Here is a 12,545-nt window from a genome sequence, read left to right on the forward strand (position 1 = left end):
TGGTTGTGAGAATTGCATGACACATAACATTTGGACAATGCCTAGGAAAGTGGTTGCCAGTGAATAAAGGCTGATTTTTTTCCTCTCTGAATAAAGGAGGTATCAGACTATGTGAATTCATCATCAGCTAAAGCTACTCACTGCCACAAACTGTTAAACCACAAACAACCATTTTCACAATGTAGCATGAATTCAAAATAGCACAGGTAGGGCCCTGGCTGGTGCCACTCAGTGGATTGAGTGTGGGCCTGTGAACCACACGATTGCAGTTCTATTCCCAGTCGGGGCACATGCCTGGGTTGCAGGCCAGTTCCCAGCAGAGGACTCACGAGAAGCAACCATACATTGATATTTCTCTCTTTCTCTCCTTCCCTTCTCCTCTAAAGATAAATAATTATAATCTAAAAAAAACTTTAAAAAATAGTACAGTTTGGGAAGGCTTACTTGAAACACTCTTCCATTTGCTTGGGAGATGAATGTTGAAGGGTGTATAAAAAATCCAGGACTCCAGGCAATAGAAATATTTGAATAATGGCAGAGCTGGAACATTTGTAGCAGGTCAATAGACCACTCTTCTTTCCCTAGTAAATTCTCTATCGTGAGCTTCTGTAATATCGGCATCTTTGTTATGGAGCAACTCTGATCTATTATCCTTATAGGGGTGTATTGACCGCATTTGAAGAAGAATGTTGCTTTATTAAAGATCGAGGGCCTTGTGCTTATGATTTACGGCATGGTGGTCTGTGCCTGCCTGACATCACCCAGGGAAGCAACAAATCATGCAAAGGAAGTGAACTTATCTTGATACCTGGCCTGTGTGTTTAGCCAGGACTCTTCAGATTGCAACTGACAGACACACAACTCAAAATAACTTAAGTAAAAATGGAATTATAAAGATGCTGAGGAATCTCATGATGGAATGTAACCATCAAACCAAGGGAAAGGCAGAAACGCAGGTGGATCTCAGGAATTGTAAAACCAGGGATTCAGATATACTGTAATTCTTTTTCCATTTCTTTCAGCATCTGTCTGCCTGTTTCTTTATTCTACTCTCTCACTAGAAATGAGTTTTGGATACACAACAAAAACCATGGCCTCTGGTAATGCCTGAGTTTTCTACTTAAGATGTCAGTTCTTTGAGGGATACTGAGCTCATTATCTCAGTGCCAGTCCAAATGTCCTAAAGAATGGACTCATTGGCTTACCTTGAGTCAGGTGCCCATTCTTAAGCCAATCAGCTGTCTCCAGTGGAGAGTGCTGTACTGTGATAGGCCCATTCTGGGTCAGATGCCTACACCTGGACCAATTAACAGTGACTGGAAATGAAGGATCATTGGAGAACATGATCCCTCAAAAGGAAACTGGACAGATGTTATAAGCAGAGGGACAGTCTCCAGAAAAAAAGTGCCAGCCTGGACAGACAAAACAATGAGTGAACTATACACTTCTTTCTAGGGACTAAACATATAGGAAGGACAATATTGCCTCAGGTTTCACTCATTTATTTCTCTTTCTTCATCATTTATGCATTCATTTCACTCAAACACCAAACTCTTATTAAAGTATTGATTTTAGGTTGTGGTAGTTTCTGGGTTTGGTGTGCAGGAAAGCTACCCGCTTCACTCCTGCTGCCGATCAAAGTCATTTCTGATACACAGAGACGTTCAGTCATTCTCTCCAGTGCCTCCACTAGAGAGGCACTCAGCCCATCTGACAGCACATAGGAGCTTGTCGACCACTTCATGCCAATGACTGCTCCTCTTGAGAAATGTATTTTCTATGAAACATCCAGCAACAGACAAATATCACACAGCTCTTCCCAAGCCACCCCCCCCACACACACACACACACCCCAGGATGCCCTACTAGACATTGAGAAATCACTTGATTTTTTCCCTAGAGAATAAAACATTTTCATTTTGCTGGCCAGGTTCACTCTGTTGTATTGACTTGTCAACTACAAGGGGACCTATAGTGTAAAGAAACCTGAACTCAACTTTGGTACACACTCACTGGCTTTCCTTGAACAAGAGTTACTCTGCTTTGTCCCTGAGTTTTCTCATCTAGAATGTGAAGAGCTTAAATATGAGGTAAATCCTTGTAAGCAGTTTTAGGAGAGGAAAAAAAAACAGGTCTTAAATTTTCAAAACTCAGGCCTTATAAAGAAATCTTTTTCTACTTTTTGTTTAAAAAAAAGTTTCCTGACATTCCGGGTTGTGTTGGAAGGCCTTTATTTTCCTTCTCTTTTTTTCCATTAAGTTCTGCATCGTTACACATATTTTACATTTTTTTGTAAATTAAAAAAAAATTTTATTTTATCACTTCTCAGCCCTTTGGTTAAGATCAAGTATAGTATCTGCTCTTATCAGTTTTAAAAGATTTTATTCATTTCTAGAGAGGGGAAGGGAAGGAGAAGAAGAGGGAGAGAAACATCAATGTGTGGTTACCTCTTGAGTGCCCCCACTGGGGACCTGGCCTGCAACCCAGGCGTGTGCCATGACTGGGAATGGAACCAGTGACCTTTAGGTTCACAGACTGCACTCAATCCACTGAGCCACACCAGCCAGGGCCCATATTTTACCTTTCTGTGCTCCCTGCTACACTGTAATTTCCAGAAGACAAGACCAGCACTTATTCATTGTATTCCAAGTGCCTAGTACAAAACTCAGCATATAATAGTCAGTAAATGTTCCTTAATCAAGTGTTGGCCAACCTCACTTGTCCACAGAGGTGTCATATTCTGCTCTAAGCAAAGTGGTGTTGAGGTTGATTTTTTTCATTGTGAGTTTACAAATTAGACAACTCGGGCTGTCAGGTCACAAAAGACCCTGGAAGTCACATCTCCTTAGATGTTCTCCTCAGCTGCATTCATAGAAAATTCTAGTCTAATGGGTATAGCAGAGACCCAGGCACAGATTGCTCAACCCATATTAATGGGAGTAGTGCTAGCTGCTCAGACCCTTAAAAAAGTCCTGATAACACTTACCAATTACCGAGCCCTTACTATGTGTCAGGTACCATCTAAGAGCTTTGAAAACATTATCTAAATAAATGATTCTCAGTCGGGACAATGTTTGGACACAATTTTGACTATCTCTCTGGAAGGGGTTTGCTTTTGGCATCTAGTGAGTAGAAGCCAGGGACCCCAATAAACATCCTACACTGCACAGGACAGGTCCCACGACAAAGAATGGTCCAGCCCCAAATGTCAATAGTGCTAAGGTTCAGAAATTCTGATCCAAATGAATTCCTTCTTCAACCCTATTATTATTTAAAAATTGTTGTTGTTATTACTATTATTATTTTGGTCCCAAAGAAACCAAGGAATATGGACTTTGTTCAAGTGACAGAGTTTGGATTTGAACCTCAGTCATTTGGGTCTAAAACTTATGTTCTCATCATCTAGCCTATAACTCTTGGCAGGTCTTACCTACAAGGTAGAACTAAATAGGGAATTTTACACTTAACAACCCTAAACCTAATTTATATGCTGGGACTTGAGTCCTGCTGTTCCCACATCAGATTTTTACCTAATTTCATATGAGAAACTAAAGACGTTACTTTGGCTAGAGCTGGGAGTATCTTTAAATTGAATCCAGTTCCCCCTATTGAAACATAATAACTTTTAAAGTAATCTAGTGTCTTCATTTCCTTATTACCAGGGCTACATCCAGTTGTCGAAATCTCTTTTGAGTTGGTAGTTAAAAGGCCCAGGCACACATTCGTAACGTTATTGTTGCTGGCTAAAATGCTTAGCAACAACACAAACATCACTCAGAATCAAATTATCAGATGTACCGACAAGATGCTCCTCGATTTAATAGTGTGGTAAATGATGGCTGGGAGATGCTCTTTGAAGCTGTGGAGGCAAATGTGAAAGCTAATTCAATTCTCAAATGAATAAAAGTGAGAAACTGTTCTTATAAACCTGATATTACCAGAGATGGGGCCAGAGTGTTCTGCTGACTTGTGTGGGGGAGGAGAGAAGAGCAGGATTTGTTTTATTTCTGAAAATAAAGAGCTGGGATCTGCGACCACACAGGTTTGTCCTTGGGTCCCCAGGAGAGAACTTTAGTAGGAGTGAGGGCTCATTTCATACTCAGCCATGAGGCATGCTTATTTTTTATCTCAATTCCCTTTGAAGCAGCTTGAGAGAGGGAGGGGCTCTTTGAAAAAGCATCCCGGGCCTTGGGGAAATCAGATCTCTGTGTATTAGGCCTTGAGAGTATATAACAGAATTTCCTAAGAGAAAAGGGGATCTTGGATCACCTAGGCCAGTAGCTTTCCAATTACTCAGCAGGGCCTTAGGGTCTCACAAATGTATCTCAGGAGTAAGGGATAAGAAGATCCGGGAAAGATTCATGGCCTGACACCTGCTTTAATTTATATATTTGTGGCTTAGGCATAAGATATTATTTGGGGATAAAATACTTTTGCAGCTAAAAGTCATGAACCCCAGCAGTCTACCCACTTCAACTAGGAAAGTGAGGCATCCAGGCCACATGACCAGTCAAAGGCTACAGTCGAATATACCGATTTTCTAACACCAATCGCATATCCAACAACTCAGTTCCATTCTGATATTAACTACCTGGGATTGGCATCCAATTCCACATGCTGGGGGGTTCAGTCCCACAAGACATCCTTCAGTTTAGGTGCCTGCTGCAAGGCCCAGGAGCCACCACCCTTCTGCCTGACCAGCGTGGCTAGATGTGTGGGCGTTCTCATGAGACCCCGTCAGGTTTGACAGTAAAGGACTCATGGAATTCAGGAAGCACTCTATCTGTGATTGTAGTCTTGTTGGAAAGGATACAAATGAACACCTGTGAGGTGACAAGACTGGGACGGGTCCGGAATGCAGAGGCATCCGTCCCCGTGGAACCTGGGCTGCACCGCCCTGACTGTGCTTCCTCGGTGTCCTCCAACCAGGAAGTTCCCTGAGTCTTTGCATCAGAGATCGTGCCAAGGTTTCCTTACACAGGTGTGATGGGTAAAATCACTGGGCATGTGCTGGAACTCCGTCTCCGGCTATTTGAAGGATGTCTGGGCAAGCCTGAGGCTGAAAGTCCCAACCCTTTCAGCACTTGCTAGGTCTTTCTGGCATGGCCAGATCCACCCTGGGTACTTCCGAAGAGTCCAGCAGGAGTTGCCTCATTAGCATAAACTCAGCTGTGGCCAAAAGGGGCTCCTTATGAATGACAAAGACACTCCAACACTAAGGAAATTCCAGAGGTTTTTAAAGCTCTGTGCAAGAACTAGGGACAAAGACTCGATATTACTTTTTGTTAATCATATCTCGAGGGCCAAAGCTGAAACGGCTGGTTTCTGTCACCCCAGCATACTTCTTAAGAGCTGGCTGGCTGTTTTCCAAGTGGTCCAATAGGAGAGCCTGTTCCGGCTTCCTGGGATCACCTACCTCTTTTTGTTCGTGGCCCCTGGATGCTGGAAAAGGCTCTTCCATTGGACCACTCGGAAAACAGCCAGCCCTCTATCCAAAACAGGCAGAATAAAATGTTCCCAAAATTTAACTCCATTGAGTTAAGATTTGCCAGAACAAGGGCAGTTATCAATACGTAGCTATAAAACAATGGTCCAGGAAGTAACCTGACCCCTATTAAGTTTGTTTTTCAGAACTAAAGGCAAGCCACAAACCACAGAGGCACACTCAATACCTACCTTGGAGTGTCCCTTTCTGCATTCCATAAGTCTAGCACAACCCCAGAATGCCTCACTTTACTGGCACGTACCCAGACATCAGTGGGGACCCCAGTGTTCCTAAAGAAGGAAAAAATCAGCCAACTACACCCTGATCAGCTAGCCCCAGCAACTTCCATGTTCCAAGCAATAAACATCCCTAAGCTTCACATTCAGCACACAGGACCTGGGACCCCGTCTCAGCATTCTCAGCCTCTTCAGTGTCTCAATAAATCTGTTCTGCTTCTATCAGTGTCCTAATCTAAATTCTTTTATATTAGGAGACAAGAACCCAAACTTGCTGACAACACATTTCCCAAGCCAACAGAGTAGCATCTTCAAATCTCTCTCTCTCTCTCTCTGCTTCTGTTAATACATGGCCTTCTGTTCAACACTGACTCTCTGGCATCCCTCTGATAAAGACCCTATGATTACATCAGATTAGTCCAGGATAATCTCCCCATCTCGAGATCCTTAACTCGGTCACCTGTGCAAAGCCCCCTTTCCCTATAAGGTAACATACTCACGGGTCTTGGGGGTGAGGGTGCGTGGATGTCCTCGGGAGGGCCGTTATTCAGCTGACTCTGGTTCTAGCCCATCACCATTATTGGCATGGGTCTGCCAGTCTCTAATCAGTTTTGCTGCATCGCAGATCTGTGGTGACTTCACTTGTGGAGGAGACTGTGTGTGTCCCCTTCTCTGAGCTTGTTTTTCTGGGTGGCCCCTTGCTAGTTTTGCTTTTGATGATGGAGGACCATATTTACTCAAGGGGAGAGAATTTCACGGGAGGCTGTTGCACACCTGTGTGCACTCCCTTTTGCTCCATCGTCGTGTGTCTGCTGGATCTGAGCTGCATTCCTGGTTGTCTACACTGCAGGTGGGGTAGGATGTTAGGAGACATCGTTCAGACATCCTGCGACTTCCAACTAAACCTTCACTAGAGATCCCTCCAAAGTGAGGTCTTCATATTTTTCAGGCAAAACAAATTGGCACTTTGTTTCCTACTTGGGCAAAGTTTGGCCATTCAGAAGACATAGTGGGTCATCCAAGCAGCATTTGCAAAGCTGTTTCTCCTCTCGCATCGCCCACTCACATGTTGTGTGAATGTGAGGAATTTGTTTCCTTTTCTTATTTTTCTAAGAAAAAGCTATAGTAGCTCTAATGAGAAATGTCTCTACTCCTATGTTCCTTCATAGGGCAGTGTTTTTCAGCCCCTGGGGGGCATTGGAGTTGGACCCTAGGGGACATTCAGCAATGTTTGGAGGCATTTTGGTCATAACAACTTGGGAAAGAGGCTGCTCCTGGCAGTAGTGGGGAGAGGCGGGGGATAGAGCTAAACATCCTTCAGTGCACAGAACAAAGGACAGCTCCAGGGAGCAAAGAATCAACTGGGTCAGAAGGGCAACAATGTTGCAGCTAAGAAACCCTGTCTTAGCCCCAAAGAAGAGAAAACAAAGTCCCAATAATTTCAGTTTCTCTCCCTTCCTCCTTTTCTCCTCCCTCCCCAGATTTACTTGGTCTTCTTCACTTACAGAGAGTGAGAAATCTTATTTGTCAGAATATGGGTCAATTATTGAGGTACATTAATAAGCAGGCAAGGTATTCGTGCTTCCAAATCTTCAAAAACAAGAACCAGGCTACTACTTCCTCTGGTCTCTTCTATCCTCAGACACAGCAAATGTCCTCTATCCTGTCATGTTGCTGACCCATGCAGTAAAAATAATAAGCAGAACATCCGTGCCAGGGACAGGAGGAGGGGGAAGAGAACTGTTCACTGATTACTGAAGCCTGTCCTTCAGGGTCTGCAAGTGTGGACTCAAAGCCTTCTCTTAATGCTCTGCTGTGTTTTTGCAGATGAGAGATGTGTCCTTTTCAAGGTTGAGATTTGGGATGGGAGGCCTATGAACTCTGATCTAAGCCACTTTCTATAATATAGTTTACCAGATGATGAGAATTTGATGGTGACGGGGTGGAAAAATGCAAAACCCTACATAAAGCTCATAGAAACCATATATAAGCTGATGACCCAACTTGGTGGAAATCCTCACTTAGCCAGGAGGGGAAAGGAATGCATTTGAGATTTAAATCCTTTGCACTTTGATGTCTTGTCTTGGCTTGGATGTGAAACATAGATAAACAAGATAAGGACTCAAGGCTTTTTCTTCCTTTTTATTTCCCAGGCCATAGTCTTACGTATTTACCCATACAGTTACCATATCCGGTGTCTTTGGTCCATTTCACATTTCCACCTGAACAGAGGCAGGTACATTTCTTTTCCAAACAGCTTTTTCTCAAGTAAGGCTGTAGGCCACAGGGCCTTGAGTAAACCAACAGATTCTAGCAAGCAAGACTTCTTTGGACTCTTTCTCAGCTTGAACTGAGCAAGTGAATGATGGCTCAAGAAGTCAGGCCCCTAGAGGGAAAACCAAGGAGCAAAAGAAATCTTTATTTTAAATTGGAATAAAAAAAATAATATTCCTTCTTCTCATGACAGAAAAAAAAGTAAGAAGAAAAATAGGCCACTGTTTCCTGTGTTTGTAGTTAAATAAATTATGTAGTTATAGAGGATTTTAATTCTTCCTTTAAGTGTGAAGAAAACCAATAATTTTGAAGTGGCTTCATTGATCAAGAAATAGCTACCGCTGCAAACATTTATATATACCACAAAAGTTATAAGCCTCCTTTACCTCAATAAGAATATTATCTTGTTACAGTTAATAGTTATCGAGCTGCCTGTTTGGTCCCAAGCACTGGTTAAAGACGCTACTATAGCATTGTCCAATTTAAACTTCATCCTAATTCAATCCTCAGCATTAAATGCTGTGATTACCTTGATTTTATAAGATAAGAAACTGAGGATCAGAGAGGTAAAGAGCTGGTGAAGTGTAAGAGAAGGAATTTTAAACAGATTTGGCTGACCCCATGGTCTTTCTCAAGCCTGTCTCGTAGAATTTTCATCGAGACTGACCCTCCCTATTTGCCCACGCAGACTCCATCTTGGATATGACCGGAAGCTCATTCCGCAGTTTTCTTTCCTTGTAAGTCTTGGACGAGTTTTGGTATCAGAGTGATGCTGGATTCACACAATGACATAGGAAGTACTCCTTCCTCTTCAATTTTTTTTGGAAAAATTTCTGTAGAATTGGTATTATTTCTCTGTAAAATGTATGAAAGGATTCACTGGTGAAGCCTTCTGAACGTAGAGTGGGTTTTTGGGAAGTTTTTAAGCTACAGTTTCATTTTATTTAGTAGGTATAGTGCTATTCACATTACCCATTTCATCTTGAATGAACTTTCATAGTTGGTGTCGTGCAGGGAATTTGTCCATTTCACCCAGGTTGTTGAATTTATATGCATAAAACTGCTCATAATGTTATTTACCTTATTGTCTTTTAACTGTCTATAAACTCTGTAAAGAGATCGGTCTTATAATTCCCGACATTGGTAGTTACATCCTCTTTCTTTTTCTTGACCAGTCTGGCCAGGCATTTATCAATTGTACTGATGTTCTCAAAGAATCAGTTTTTACAAATACTGGTGTCCTCTGTTTTCTGTTTTCTATTTCCTTTACCTCCACGGTGATATTTATATGCTTTCTCATGCTTGCTTTGAATCTCATGTGCTTTTCAATTTCTAGTTTCAGGTGGAAACTGAGGTCACTGAATTGAGGCCTTGATAATTTTCTAATATACTTACTATTACAAGTTGTAAGCACCGCTTTCCCAACACTCCACACCTTTTCATATGTTCTATTTTAATTTTCATCTAGTACAAAATACTTTCCAATTTCCATTTTGATTTATTCTTTGACCCATGGGTCATTTAGAAATATGCTTTTAAGCATCCAAATGTTGGAGTTTTCCAGAGATGTTATTAATTTCTAATTTAATTCTATTATAATCATAAAACATACTTTGAGTGACTTGAGTCCTTTTAACTATATTGGGACTTTGTGTTTTGGTCCAGGATATAATCTGTGTGGTTCAATGTTCTGTATGGACATTCAAAACACACTGAAAAGAGCGTGCATTCTGTGGCTGTTGGTGATGCAGGTGTTCTGATGGTCTGGGAGGCACTGTAGTTTGTTGGCTTCATGCAGGAAAGAATTAAAAAATGAATGAGCACAGAGTTTAAAGTAAAAAGAGAGTTTATCAATGAAGCAGGGACACAGAGTTCAGGCTACTCCATAGGCAGAGCAGTCCCCTTTTAGTGGGATTTGCTTCCTTTATTGAGATTCTTTTATTGGGGGTAGGGCATTCAATAAGGGGGAGAAGTATTGAGGATCTGTCCAGGAAATGGGTTATTTCTTGGAAAAGCTGCATCAGCTACTTTGTTTCCTTATGTGGGCTTTCCATTTCCCGTCATGGCAGTGTGCAATGTGTCATTTAGCATGCTCAGGTATTACATTGAGTGTGTATGATGAGGCTAAAAATTATGTACTGGTGAAATTAGTTGCTATGTCAAGCTGGTCTCTGTCAGTTTTAAGCCATAAATCCAATGAGAGATGGTCTTAATTCCTTGTTGAAAGTTTCTATAGCTTTTATCAATTGTGGCTGTTTTTGCCACACACTCTGTCTCATTCAGTGGAGTGTGATTCAGTGAACTTGGTCCAGTGCTGTTCAAGTCTTCTATATCCTCACTGATTTTCTTTTACTTGTTCTTTCAGTAATTGAGAGAGGAGTTTAAAATTTCCAACTATAGTTACAGAACTCTTTCTCTGTTTTTGCTTTGCCTCTTCTCAAGGTCTGTTATTGGGCACATAAGCATGTACGTGTTCTGGAGTAATTGGCCCCTCTGTTATTATGAACTAAACTTCTTTATTTTTTGCTCTAAAATGTATTTTCTCTGATACTAATACAACTGCTCCAGCACCTTATAAATGTAGTGTTAACATGGTACACCTTTTTAAAGAATCTTTTAATATTTCATCTATTTCTATTTAAAGTGCATTTTTGGTATTTCCAGCATATAGTTAGGTCTTCTTCTTTTTTCAAAATCCAAACTGGCCTTCTTGACTTTTCATAATTTAGACCATCGAACGTTACTGTGATTATTAGTATAGTTAGGTTCCCATCTATCATCTCACTGTTTTTTATTAGGTCCACTTATTTCTCTGCCTCCTTTCTATTTCTTCCTTTTGTCGGATTAAGTAGGTACCTTTACGATTTCATTAAAAATAATAGCTTTATGGAGATATAATTCACATGCCACAAAACTCAGCTTTTTAAAGTATATGACTCAGTGGGTTTTAGTAAATTCAGACTTATTTAACCATTACTTCTAATTACAGAACATTTTCATCATCCCTAAAAGAAACTCCATACCCATCATGCAGGCATTCTATACTCCTTACCCTCCCCAGTCCCGGTCACCCACCACTATTCTACTCATGTTGTTTTGGGTAGTTTGTGTGTTTCTAGAATTTGTACATTTTACCTAGATTATCTAATTAGTTGGCATAAAACTGTTCAACCAAGGGATCCCAAATGAATGTCTTTTCTGAATAGCTTATAGAAATAGAAGCAAGATTAATTATCTATGGTGACTATGGGATAGACCCACTGCCAACAATTTTTCATCTTTATTGAGATAAAAGAGTCAAATAAAAAAGTATAAATATTTAAGGTGTATGACCTGATGTTTTTATAAACATTTAAATTATAAAATAATCACAATTAAGCTAATTAACATATCCATTACCTCACATGGTTACCATTTTCTTTCCTTTTTTTTTGTGATGAAAGCACTTAAAACCTACTCTCTTTGCAAATTTGAAGTATGCAACGGAGTAGTATTAGTTATAGTCACAGTGCTATATATTCAAGCTCCAGAATGTACTCATCTGGCATAACTGAAGTTTTTTGTTCCTTGAACAACATTTCCCACTTGCTCCTCCAGCCACAAGGTCAAATAAACAAGAGCCCTGAGAAAGGGGCTTTCTAGGGAACTGCCAAACGGATGACACAGTGACAGGTTATATCGTGACAATAATTCTCCAGGGATGATGTTCTTCTTCTTTAGTGGCTACCTGGCTTCTGGTTTTTGTGGCTACTGCAGTTGCATGGCTGCTTTGCTTAAGGGCTACCATTGACCTGGGAGAACAGTGCAAGTAAAATCACGTCAAAGCTCACTGCTCTTACTGAGGTTTAACCATTTTCTTGATTAAAAAAACATTCTTTCAAGCTCTTGGTTAATTTTCAGAGTTTTGAAAAGATTAATTTTGACAAATTTTGTGAGTTCTTATTGATTTTATGGAGAAATGTACTTTTGAAAGTCTTTCTATCCCATCATTTCAGAAGTGCTCATTATTTCATTTTGCAGGAGACCGTTCTGTGTGGCGTGGGCCCAGCTTCCACTCGGAGATGCACAGGACCCGTGCTCACAGATGGGTTCTCCCGTGGGTAATCAAGCCTGCAATACGCCTAGGCCACTTTGAGTCTTGCTTTTGCTAAAAACTCCCTCACCTAGATTTGTGGCAAACATTTACTGCAAAATAACTTCCTCAAATCCCTGCTAAACCTTCCAAGGATGAGTGTAACCCATTCAACCACTTTAGCCTTTTCATTTGCAAATATCCCTCTTCTGTGATGTGATTAGTGGCATTGGCTCCTTTGTTTTCTGTAAAAGGTAATCACCTAAAGCAACCTGTGCATAGTAAATGAGGACCATCAGGTAATGTGCTGAGAAACCCAATAAAAGCCTGTCGTGGTGGAGGCTGCTGCTTTTGGCTTCCCTTGAGAGAAAAGCCATGCTGTCCCTTTTCCTCCACAGGACTCGGCAGTCCCTGTGAAAGTCTCTCCCCCAGCCACAATGTCTAGGACTCCACCAAACAGGGTCCACATCACGTTTTA

At 41.1% G+C, this 12,545-nt stretch overlaps 1 pseudogene; it reads left to right on the forward strand.

Moving 5' to 3' along the window:
• The first annotated feature begins 2,317 nt into the window (after positions 1-2,317).
• Positions 2,318-2,452, forward strand: LOC119055058 (uncharacterized; annotated as a pseudogene).
• Positions 2,453-12,545: the final 10,093 nt, after the last annotated feature.

Source organism: Artibeus jamaicensis, unplaced genomic scaffold (assembly GCF_021234435.1).
Source record: "Artibeus jamaicensis isolate MK-2021 breed Jamaican fruit bat unplaced genomic scaffold, CSHL_Jam_final contig_729, whole genome shotgun sequence".
NCBI lineage: Eukaryota > Metazoa > Chordata > Mammalia > Chiroptera > Phyllostomidae > Artibeus > Artibeus jamaicensis.